This window comes from Kogia breviceps, chromosome 12 (genome assembly GCF_026419965.1).
Source record: "Kogia breviceps isolate mKogBre1 chromosome 12, mKogBre1 haplotype 1, whole genome shotgun sequence".
NCBI lineage: Eukaryota > Metazoa > Chordata > Mammalia > Artiodactyla > Physeteridae > Kogia > Kogia breviceps.
The window spans coordinates 59136441-59148736 of record NC_081321.1 but is presented as its reverse complement, the minus strand read 5'-3'; the positions used below and the strand labels follow the sequence as shown (position 1 = coordinate 59148736).

The following is a 12296-nucleotide window of genomic DNA, read 5'->3' as shown; positions in this document are numbered from 1 at the left end:
CAAACTCAAAGTGAAAGACATTCTTTAAAACAACTGCTCCGTACTCTTCAAAAAAGTCAGCCATGCTAAAAATAGCTAAGGAAGAGTTCCAGATTAAAGAAAATCAAAGGCATTGGGTGTGTAAGTTCCTTGTATATTTTGGATATTAACTTCTACCAGATATATGGTTTGCAAATATTTTTTCCCACTTTGTAGGTTGCCTTTTCATTTTGTTGATTATTTCCTATGCCATGCAGAAGCTTTTTAGTTTTACATAATCCCACTTGTCTGTTTGCTTTGGTTGCCTGTGATTTGGGTGTCATATCCAAGAAATCATTGCCAAGGTGAATGAATGTTCAGGAGCTTTTCTAGGAGTTTTACAGTTTCAAGTCTTCACTTAAATATTTAATCCATATTTGAGTTCATTTTTGTGGATGGAATATGATAAGGGTCCAATGCCGTTAATCTGCATGTGGATATCCAGTTTTCAGGAAAAAATAATAGGTGTGCATGAGCACAGAGAGAGAAGCAAATGTAGCAAAATGGAAACAATTATTGAATCTGCATGATGCGTATAAAGGGTATATGGGCGTTTTTTTGTACTATTCTCGTAAGTCTTTAAGTTTATAATTATTTCATAATAAAAAGTTATTTAAATCTCAATGAAGTATTGAATCGCCTCAGTATGACCACAGGGTTATAATGGAATGACAGCACATACAGGAACAATGTGGATGGATGAGAGGTTAGGTCCTTAAACGAAAGTGCTGGAGAGACAATAACAAGAGTGTCCTATGTTCTAGGTTTTGCATACTTTCCTATTTAGTTAAACCCATATTTGCATATTTTTCCTTACATGAATTCTTCATTGTGGGAAGTTGTACCATTTCTCTTTAATGTCAGTTAAAATCTTTAATTATATAAGTGGTGAGCACCTGAATGGTAATCCTTTATACCCATTATCAGGTCACACCAACCTCTCTTGGCTTTCAGTTTCAGGTCAATCCGGCTACAAAGTCATACCATTTCCATCTTACCTAATTCTGCCCAACTGTGGCACCAGAATAATGACTGCAAATGGCGTTGGGACCCCTAAACATGTATTTCTAATGACTAATACTTTAAGATATTATTTACTTATTTAACTAAGTATTACGGAGCCAATAAAAGAGACAGTTCAAATAACTTATTTTGGAATGAACTACTTATAGTTCACTAGTCAGGAGCCTGAATATAAATTTTAAAGTAAAAATTTTAAATGTAATACAACAACAAAAGATAATACTCTGATATAGCCTGAGTGAGTCGCTGCAGTTGACAAGTAATCTCATTTCACTAGACCAAGTAGACCATGCTGAAAAATGTGTTGTCACACATAAAAGAGATCTACAGCCAAATATGTTTGAAAAACCAACACTAAACAGGTTCCGGTAATAAGCTAATCTACACTGTGCATCTTTAAGAAGCAGCTAGCCTCTGCAGCATCCAGTAAGTGTATTTGACAATGGAACCCTTTGTGTGTGTGTGAAGCATCTTGTGGGACTTAGGATGCCACAGTATGATGTCAGGTTTGGTTCTACTCCACGTCACTCTGTCCTTTCATGTTCTGGACTGGTAACCTCCTTTCCTACTCCCACCTCTCATTCTTCTCTGTGTCCCTCTCTCATGAATACCAGTCTGTGTCATGTCAGTCACACCCCTGAATCTACTGGAATACAATCATTGCATAACTCTATGCAGCCAAGTCAGCATAATGCTCTAGAGTCAGGCAGACCTGAAGCCTGGCTCCACCAGTCCCCAGCTGTGTGACCTTAGGTGGATTACATGACCTGAACCTCAGTTCCCCCATATTTAAGATGAGAAAATTAAAATAATATCTTAAGCAGCTGCTGGAAATTTTAATGACATAATACTCGTCAAAGGCTTAGCATTGTGTCTGGCATGTAATAAGTTTGTTCAATAAATGTTCACCCTCACAAAGGGTTGTCAGTCTTTACGTCTGTAATCACGCAAAGGTCAGTACATTACCCGTACTTCAACTGAACCAAATGTTTCTATTCTCTTTGCTACGAAATTAATGAATGAAATACGAAGACACTGGCAATGTGGCTCTCTGCGTATAACAGAGATATCCCCTCCTCCCTCTCTGCCTTTCTTAGAAAAGACCGATGTGCCCTGACCCTGCCCAATGGTAGAGATACAGTGTGTCCTTCCCACCCGCTTTGCTCTACCAATGTCCAGGGCCCTCTTGTGGCTTAAGAGTATAAATGGGTGTTGCATCCTCACAGGGTAGCTGAACAGTGGCTATGAGAAGACTAAACATTCACACAGGATATCACTCCCACTCACTTGATGACTCTGAATATGGGCAGCCTAAGGTCTCACATTCTGAACAACTAGAAAATTGGTAAACAAGTGGTCAGACATGAGCAGGGTAATAGTATGACGCAGACACAGGACAATCAGTAGGCGAGATCTTGGGAGACCTAAGCCACGTGGTTCTTAGTCACTCTGGACACCCTCTTCCGGTAAGCTGTCCCAAGGCAGTGGATCTGTGTTGCTTCTCAGCTCTGGAGCATGAGAGAGGCCCCTCTCATTGGTCCTCCTCTCAGACCATTTACTCAGCAACTTCTGAGCAGAAAAGCTAGTATGAGCACAGTCCGAGAATGGGGCCTAGGCATCTGGATTGCAACATCACATTCTACTCTTCTCTGTTTTCGTCTCACCTCTCTTCCCTAACCTGAGATAATCTGGGGGGCCTGCTAGCCAAATGGAGACTTGATGAAAGTTAGGAAAAGGCCCTTTCCTCATGATACTTTCCTGTCATCTATCAGAAAACTATCCAGTAATGTTTTAAATCTAAGCCATGTTAATAGAGCAGCCCTTGCATTTGCACAAAGCAGACAGGCTCATTTGTAAGCAGAGGCCCTGGGTCTTGTCTCCTCTTCTCTAAACTCTTAGACCAACAAAATTAATCCCATTGTTTTAATCTTGGACATTGGGTAAGGCCTCTTTTTCCGAAGTTGCCTTCTCTAAATCCCTAACCTTCTCTTTGAGGGGCGTCTACCTTTGGTCGTTTAGAGGTGAAAAGGGGAATGGAGGCAAAACAAACACAAGTTAACTTATATCAAATAATTCTGATAATATGTTCTCTGAACAGTACCTGTAAACCCTGCTAAAACATGTTGCCATTACTGAGATGGAAGAGGTTCTATTGACTTCCCTAGCTTTAGGGAGAAACAATAACTTCTAAGTTGAGTGGCAGCTGGAGGATTCTTCCCATTACTCAGAAGCTCCTAGGTTGGATTTAGCTTCCTGAGCATCTATATAGCACCCTGTCTCCCATTATCAAAAGTTACTCTCCTGCTTTCTCTGAGTTTTGCTATTTAGCTATTTATTCAAAAGAAAGAGAAAGAAATTACAGAGACAAGCATTCATATATGAGGCAGATTTACATTTTAGAGTGTTTACATGAAAAATAAATATCTACTGCATGCAAACAGGATCATTGATTCTCAAAGTGGTCTCCAAACTAGCAGCACCAGTATCACCTGAACACTTGTTACAAGCACAAATTCTTGGGCTTCACCCCAGACCTATCGTATCAGAAACTTTGGGGATGAGGCCAAGCAATCCATGGTTGAAAAACCACTCCAGGTGATCCTGATGTTTGCTCAAGTTTGAGAACCACTGCTCTAAATACCAGACCCATGAAAGTCATATCAAAGAATAAAAAGAATTATTCACTACACCAACAAATGAGATTTAACAACAGTCAGCTATTCCCACATCCGTTAACCATAGGGACTGATTTTGTCTTCTTCAGGCTCTCTCTCTAACCTCCCCAGGTGTGCCCTGGTTGGCTCTTGAGGACTCAAGACTTACTTTCCAGTTTTCACGCAAGGTCAAGAACTTTGTGCTGAAAGCCAGTTCACAGGACTACACATCAATTTCCTACTGCTCCCATCACTGAAGTGGGACCCTGATTCTCAAATCCTTGTTACTTACTTCACCCTAGCACTAAACAAGTCTCCATATTGTAACCCACCCTGGGATATAATACCTTAAACACCTTATGCTAGTTTGCATTAGAGTTGAGCCTACAACCAGACTAAATGTTCTGGTTGACCAACTCCTGCCCCCATCTCATTCCTTTCCCTATTTAGTGCTATTTCTGTCCATTTACCCACAGAAGTTGCCAGGTTGCCACATAAACTAAACCTGGTATCTCATTTTGACTTGTCTACTTTCTCCTATTTCCTAAAATCCAGCCCCCATGACCAAATGATTCCACTAAACCAGTGGTTGCCAAACTGCTATAGACTGCAATGTGTCCCCCCAAAAAGTATATGGTGAAGCTCTAACACCGCAATGTGATTGTATTTAAAGATAAGCCTTTAAGGAAGTAATTAAGGTTAAGCAAGGTCATAAGGGTGGGGCCCTAATCTGATTGGATTGGTATCCATATAAGAAGAGGAAGAGACACCAGAGATTCTTTTTCAACTCAAGTGTACAGAAGAAGGTTGAGGGAAGATATAGTGAGAAGGTGGCCATCTACAAGCCAGGAAAGAGAGGCCTCATTGGAAACCAACCCTGATGGCACCTTGATCTTGGATTTCTACCCTCCAGAATTATGAGAAAATATATTCCTGTCACATAAGCCACCTGGTCTGTGATATTTTATTATGGCAGCCTGATCAGACTAATACAATCATCTGGGGGAGGTTTTAAAAATTACACATCCCTAAAAGAATGATTCGATTTGTTTGAGGTATGGTCCTCACATTCGCACTTTTTAGAATCTTCCAAGATTATTGCATGTGCAGCCAAGGTTGAGAACCACTGGGGCTGTCCCTGCTTTGTAAAATTGAATACTTAGGCCTATTTTTTAAAGTCTGTCCCATTGACATAATTTGAAATGATATCTTTAGATTTAGACATATCTGTATATCTGTTTTCCTACTCAAGGAATCCCCAAATAGATAAGGAAGACATGGTTATAGCTTGCCAGCTTGAATAACAGAATATAAACTGAGCTTGAAATTAAGAAAACTTTAGAATAAATCAGTCAAAGATTTTTATTGTAATGAATTATTAAACATATCATATTTTTCTGTTGGAAATAACTTTCAAAGAAAGAAACAAAATAAGTAAAGAAACCTTTAACAACCCTGTAAACAAGACAGGGTCCTAACCTGAGAACACAACATTTGAGAAACACTGTCTAAATTTGTACTAAATTAAAAGAAGTTGACAGTAATCTACATAATTCACCTTCTCAAGAGTACAGTACAGCCTGGTTGAAGGTAAGTGTAAATTTTTCTGAAAAAAGAAAGATCCCACTAATATCTACAAATTGGAAGGAAATATATTCTACAGGGTTCAGCTGCAGAAAATAAAATCCACTCTAGTTACTTGAAGCAGAACAGGATTTGATGAAGGATATTAAGTTCTTACAAAATTGTTGGAAGATCAGGAGAAATGGGGTTGAATCTGGACAGCTCCCAAAGCCAAACAGCTTCTGCTATGATCAGGAAAGCTGCTTCTGCAGGAACCTGCTGCATCAGGGAGCCACATTCTGAATTAAGAAGCTTTAACAGGGCATCCCTGGTGGTGCAGTGGGTGAGGGTCCGCTTGCCAATGCAGGGGACACGGGTTCGTGCCCCAGTCTGGGAGGACCCCACGTGCCGCGGAGCGGCTGGGCCCGTGAGCCATGGCCACTGAGCCTGCGCATCCGGAGCCTGTGCTCCTCAACGGGAGAGGCCACAACAGTGAGAGGCCCGCGTACCGCAAAAAAAAAAAAAAAAAAAAAAAAATGAAGCTTTAACAGATGACTCCAGAACCATGCAACCTCTGTCATTCTCTATCCATACAAGCAAAAATGGATGCTCTACATCCTGCCTCTTTACCCATGTGACTCAATCACTAATCAATGTATCATAAAAATGCTTCTGCTTGATGTTTCTAAATCATGTCCAGAAGCCTACCTGCAAGGGAGGCTAGGAAAGGTGGTCTTTAAGTTTTTCAGCCTTTGATTCTAGAAGAACATTGGAATATTTGTTTATAAAGCTACTTTCTATATACTTGGCATCCATACACAACCAACTTTCCATACTTGTATTTCCAAACAACAAAACAACCTCCACGACACGGCTATCAGGTACAGTTTTCTAGCTGTAGACAAGTAGTCATAGGAGGCATTCAAGAGGATTACTAGTGTTCAAGGCATATGCATCTCTCTATTTCCCCCTTGATAATTAGGATCAATTATGGCAGATAAAACAAGATTAGTTTCCTTTTCCTAAAATGGCCAGTTGATGGTCTCATATTCCAATTAAATTCTTGTATCTGCTGGAGGATGCAATCCTCTCTTAGATTTAAGAGCTCTAACCTAGGAGAGCCCCAAATTTCAGCAACAAGAAGCATAATTTTCTAAGTAGGTCATTTGGTACTACATTGATGTAATAGTAAGAGATACCATTCCCTAGTCTCTTACTCTGTTTTCAGACCCTATTATTCCAGCTATGAGAGAAATATGTTGGTCAGAGGTTCAGAGTAAGTACCACATCTCTAAGGCAGCATTCCAATCTCACAAGGTGTTATTTCTTAGGTGCTGCCATTACTGAGGAATGGATGGATATTACCATTCTGAATGGATATTACCATTTAATCTCCTAAGTATGAACATGATGCCTTATTTCTTTTGCTTTAAAAGTAGTTCTTTAATCAGAAAAAGAATAGTGTTGGATACTGTGAGTAAGCTATTTAGTTAGTCCTCAGATGCTGGCTGGCAGAAACACAGTAAGCAGAGAAGGCAAATCCAAATCCAGACTGAGTAATCCATTTCCAGTGAGGAAAATCACTGATCTCTCCATGATGGAAGTGGCTTAATATAATCTAACAATATCACCTGGGCATTATTCTGTTGCTGGTAGTGTGGACACTTAGTTGCATCTCAACTATAGTGGAAGAAAATTCATGTCATTGAGCTGATGTAGAACCTCCATCAGTGCTACCACAACCACTTTGTTCTTTAACCCAATGAGCAAACACTGGAGTGGCTGGAGAAAGATTATCTTTGTCATACACTGAGGGACCATGATGTTCACATGATTTTGAGAACCTGTTCTCCAAAAGTGGGAGTCATAAATAACACGTGACTCAGGATAAGTAAGATACAGTACATAAGTTCTGGAGATCTACTGTAAGACTAGTACTTATAGCTATCAATACTGAATAATTTGTACCCTATACTTTGTATGCTTTATATACTTATTAGTAGAGGAACTCTATAGCGAGATGAAGAAGAAAAACAAACAAAACACAAAAAAAGAGAGAACCCTTTTTTATACCTCACTGTGTTCTTTGGTTATGTATCTTTTCTTTAAATTTCTACCATTGATTCTTTTGTTCCAAAGATTGTGCATTTTTCCTTTTTTTTTTAAGTGTGGTAAAAAAAATGCAAAAAAAAGTAGTAGATAAGAACATATTAAGTATGTGTTCTTAATACACTTTTATTTTGGGGGGCTGCATCGGGTCTTTAGTTGCAGCATGCAGGATCTTTCGTTGCAGTGTGCAGTCTCTTCACTGCAGCGCACAGCCTTCTCTCTAGTTGTGGTGTGCGCTTGCAGGTTTTCTCCCTCTAGTTGTGGCACGCAGGCTCCAGAGCATGTGGGCTCTGTAGTCTGCAGCATGCAGGGCTCTCTAGTTGAGACATGTGGGCTCAGTAGTTGTGGCATGCAGGCTTAGTTGCCCCACGGCATGTGGGGTCTTAGTTCCCCAACCAGGGATCAAACCCTCATCCCCTGCCTTGCAGGAAGGATTCTTTACCACTGGACCACCAGGAAGTCCCTTAATACACTTTTTACACTTAAACTTGCTAAGAAATAGACTTCATATTAGGTATTCTTACCACAAAATAGTGATGATGATGACGATGATGATATAAAGGGGGTGGGAGGAAACTTTGGAAGGTGATGAATATGTTTTGGGGAAGTGATGGTGGTAATGCCTTCACAGTGTATATTTACCCCCAAACCCATCAAGTTATACATATTAAATATGTACAATTTTTACATATCAATCATACCTTAATAAAGTGTGTTGGTTTTTTTTTTAAGGAAAAAAAATAAAAGAACACATGACTCAACCTCTGGGTCTATCTGAAAGGTTCATCAACTTATCTCTTCTTCAAACCTCCTTGTCAAAAATCGTCCAATCTTGTTTTTCCCAACCCAGTAGCCACTGGCCGTTGCCTATGAATCAAAATGTATACTACATTCAGCCATCTTTCACTCTGGACAAGGTACACCACTAGAACACAGGGTCTGCCCATTGGGAGGATTTCCTTCCCCCCTTTCAATAATACCCTGTGCAAAGCTGTGATGTTTCAGCAGTCAGCCCACTTCCAGCTTAGGCCACATATCATGAGGAACCATCTATAAACAGACTTGAATTATTTTCTTTCTCAGGTTATATGGAACTTCCCACGAGGTCCTGGGGCTGGGTTGAGGGAGGAATGGAGTAGAAAGACTTGCACAAACCTTACAGCATATATTATACTTCCACGTGATAATAGAGTGCTGCTAGACATGCCCTAATTTATGATTTAGCAAATCAGACACCACTCAGTTTTATGAGAAGCATGAACTCAGCACTCAGTCTGTGTGTATATCTGTGTCCTCCAGTTATATATTCAGTCTCTGCTACAGTCTAATAGCAAACCAAGAGCTGTTTCTCAAAAGGAGAATAGCTACTAGCCAAAGAGAATGTGGCATGTTTGGATTCTGCTACTTATTGAATATATTGAACATATATGAATATACATGTAGTTATACATATTATATATATTAATTTATTTTATATAAATTATATACTCAGGAATTGGAAAAAAACCACAATATATATACATGGACCTACCAAAAAATCTCTGCGGTGGACATTGACCAAAACTCTGTTTATCACTAGAATCTGTAAGTCCCCACTCGACCAGTAAACCATAGTGGTGACTGGGTCCCCATGGATTAGTGCTATCTCAAAACCAGTATCAATAATCACTGAAAGGTCCAGTATCTTTCTTTACCCCACAAAATATCCCTTTGTTATCAGCAATGGGAGGAAGATTTACAGTATGTACTTGTGATGTTTTGGTAGTCTTTCTTCAAGAATACTGATCACTGGTTGACTGAAATTTTGTATTTAATGGTGGTCCAGGATGAATAAAGATCCCAGAAATTTCTTGTTGTAATAAAGAAGGAGGACTCCAAAGCTGCAGGGAGAGCAAACTCAAAAGGCTCTGGGTCTATGTACTCACTTATGTCTGGGTATTGGTAGGGAGGCTGTGATTACCATGGTGTCTCAAGTCAGGCCTCTGTTCCCAGACCTTGAGTTTTTAGCGAGCTGCCCATCTATTTCATTCCTAGGGCCCCAAGATCAGTCAGTCAGTCACCACTAAAAATTTCTGCCATCAAACCACTTCCACCTACTGAGATAACTATGCTCAGCCATTTTGGCATAGTTAATGCCACACTGGCCTCTGCTACATAAAATTCCATCATTCCCGCTAAACTAGGGATTCTGATTGAATGGCATGTTCTGTCTTCACTCTCAACCTATAGAGAATGGCCATGGCTATCTCACATCGATGTATTTATCAATGATCTGAGTGATCTTGCGAGACATAGTTAAGGGCAGTCGAGTTGATCACACACGTTAAATCCATTCTAACATTCCTAATTCCCTAATACTTGAATTTCTTCTTTTTCATGATACTAAGGAATTTCTAGCATCTCAATTTTATTAGCTTAAGCCACCATTGAGTCTAGGAGTCAATCAGCCATCAGACTACAGAAACACTCTCAGATGCTCAGACTACACATTGAATCCCAAATCTCTGGTAATTGTGTCCATACCAATAAATTCACCCCGTCACAGCACTGGTCTAGTATCTTCAAAATCTATTTCCCACAAATAATCCCCAGCTTTTGGCTGTTATAAATATATTAGTAAAATCATTTAACTCCTTTTGCTTGTAAGCCTTTCACTCTAGGGCTTGATGCTGCAATTGTTCCCTAGGACATGCAGAGATCTGATCTGGCCATAAGTGTGGAAGCAATAAGGGTAGGGAGGGTGCTACAAGAAGAGAACTGATATTTCTTTGCAAGGGACTTGCCTCACACAAGGCTGTTACAGGGTCTTCAAGCAAAGCAAGGTCAACATCATTAGGCAACAGAGGAGCAATAGAGGACTTGGTGAGGTTTGGGGTACAGAGTATACAGATTTATCCAAGTCTTTCTAAATGATATTATTTCAATGATGGGGTCCAACTTTTTCTGAGGCAATGTTTTCAATTTTGTGAAAAATAAATGGAAAAACTGTCAATTCAACCTACCTTATAATTCAACAAACAATCCGCAGCATCAGACTTTCCATCTGATTTCCATCTAAATTAGTCTTGAGGCTACAAAACATGAGAGATGCTTTAAGGACAGTTGTAAAAATTCTTTGATTCTCAGATGGTTTCTAGGGCTGAGAATGTAAAATACTGAGCCGACCTTTTTCTTATAGCTCCCCAGCACAATTTAGAAAAAAACAAATCAACCCATTCCCAAGTCCTTTTCTTCCTCACGTCCTCCACAGTGGTCTATCACAGTGGATGACCAGAGGTAATAACTTAAGTAATTGCTCATTCTGTGCTGCAAGTGCCTTTAAACAAAATGAAGTCCATTTCTTTCCTGTTTTATTGTCTATAACCACTTCTGGTACTAACTACTCAGGTTATCACTCAGGTCTCAGCCGCATACAACAGAATCCACTTTAACCAGTTTAAGCAGAAAGTCTTTATTATAGGGAACTATGTGCTTCCATAGATTTTATAGAGGTAGAGGAGCAGGATTCAGGCTAATATCCCAGGACTGACTCCTAGCCCTTAAAACCACTCTGCCTCTGCTGTGATTGAGAAAGTGACCACCACCACTCCAGAAAGATAACAAATCAAGAGTCCATTTGTACTACTGATGACAGCAAAACCATACTATCTCTGACATGACTGAGGACACTGCCACCACAAGACACATGGACACCCTGGGAACACAGTGGCACCACCCCGTGACAGGAAGCAGCTGATAGGAAAACCATCTGCCACATTAGGGGGTCACCCTCTCATATGCTGGCTCCAGAACCTTCTCACCTCTCCCCACAACCTCTGCCCTCATACTCTCCCTCTCCTGCCTGTGTTCACTTTTTAATCAGTGTCTCATGCAATAGCATCTCACTGATGAAACATAAGTCCGATCTAAAACTGACTTCTGGAGATCTGGGAATGCAGTGTTCGCATCCTAAGAAGGATTTAAGGTGGATGTTGAGTTAGCCGTTAACACTTGTAGCTTATCCTTTCACTGTGTATCAGAAAAAGTTCAAAATCGTTAACGATAGGCCTAGAAAAGACACCACAGTTTGCCTTATTTTTTCTCTGCCCCATGAATGGTGGGAAGACAGGTAAAATTTACAAAAAGCCATAGTTAGAACCAATGATCCACATCCACAAATTATACTATAAGGCAAACAATATTGACGGGTCTACAAAAATTCATGGGGCTTTTTCAACAGCTTAATTGAGGTATAATTGATGTGCAACATATTATATATATATATAAAGTATACAACATGATGAGTTTTGATATATGTATACACCCATGAAAACATTGACACATCAAGATAATGAACATACTCATCAGCCTCGAAAGTCTTCCCAGGTCCCTTTATAACCCATGCCTACTGGGGTTCTTTTAATTTTTTTTTTTTTTTGCAGTACGTGAGCCTCTCACTGTTGTGGCCTCTCCTGTTGCGGAGCACAGGCTCCGGACGCACAGGCTCAGCGGCCATGGCTCATGGGCCCAGCCGCTCCGCGGCATGTGGGATCCTCCCGGACCGGGGCACAAACCCGCGTCCCCTGCATCAGCAGGCGGACTCTCAACCACTGCGCCACCAGGGAAGCTAGGGTTCTTTTAATTTGACATTACATCATTAGCCAACTCATTTTTTTTTAAGAAAACTACACACCTTTACTTTTCTTTTTTTTTTTTTTTGTCTGTGTTGGGTCTTCGTTGCTGCGTGCGGGCTTTCTCTATTTGCGGTAAGCAGGGGCTACTCTTTGTTGCAGTGTACAGCCTTCTCTTTGTGGTGGCTTCTTTTGTTGTGGAGCACGGGCTCTAGGCGCACAGGCTTCAGTAGTTGTGGCGCACGGGCTTAGTTGCTAGCTGCATGTGGGATCTTCCCGGACCAGGGCTCAAACCCGTGTCCCCTGCATTGGCAGGTGG

The 12296-nt window shown here is 40.5% G+C and overlaps 1 long non-coding RNA gene across 1 annotated transcript in view; it reads right to left on the bottom strand.

Annotated features, from left to right (window-relative positions):
* LOC136792276 (uncharacterized) overlaps positions 1-12296 on the bottom strand; it is a 210666-nt gene that overhangs the window by 105713 nt on the left and 92657 nt on the right. Inside the window, exon 3 of the long non-coding RNA XR_010835840.1 lies at positions 10370-10438. This is a non-coding gene — a long non-coding RNA (uncharacterized lncRNA). The remainder of the gene's footprint in view (positions 1-10369; positions 10439-12296) is intronic.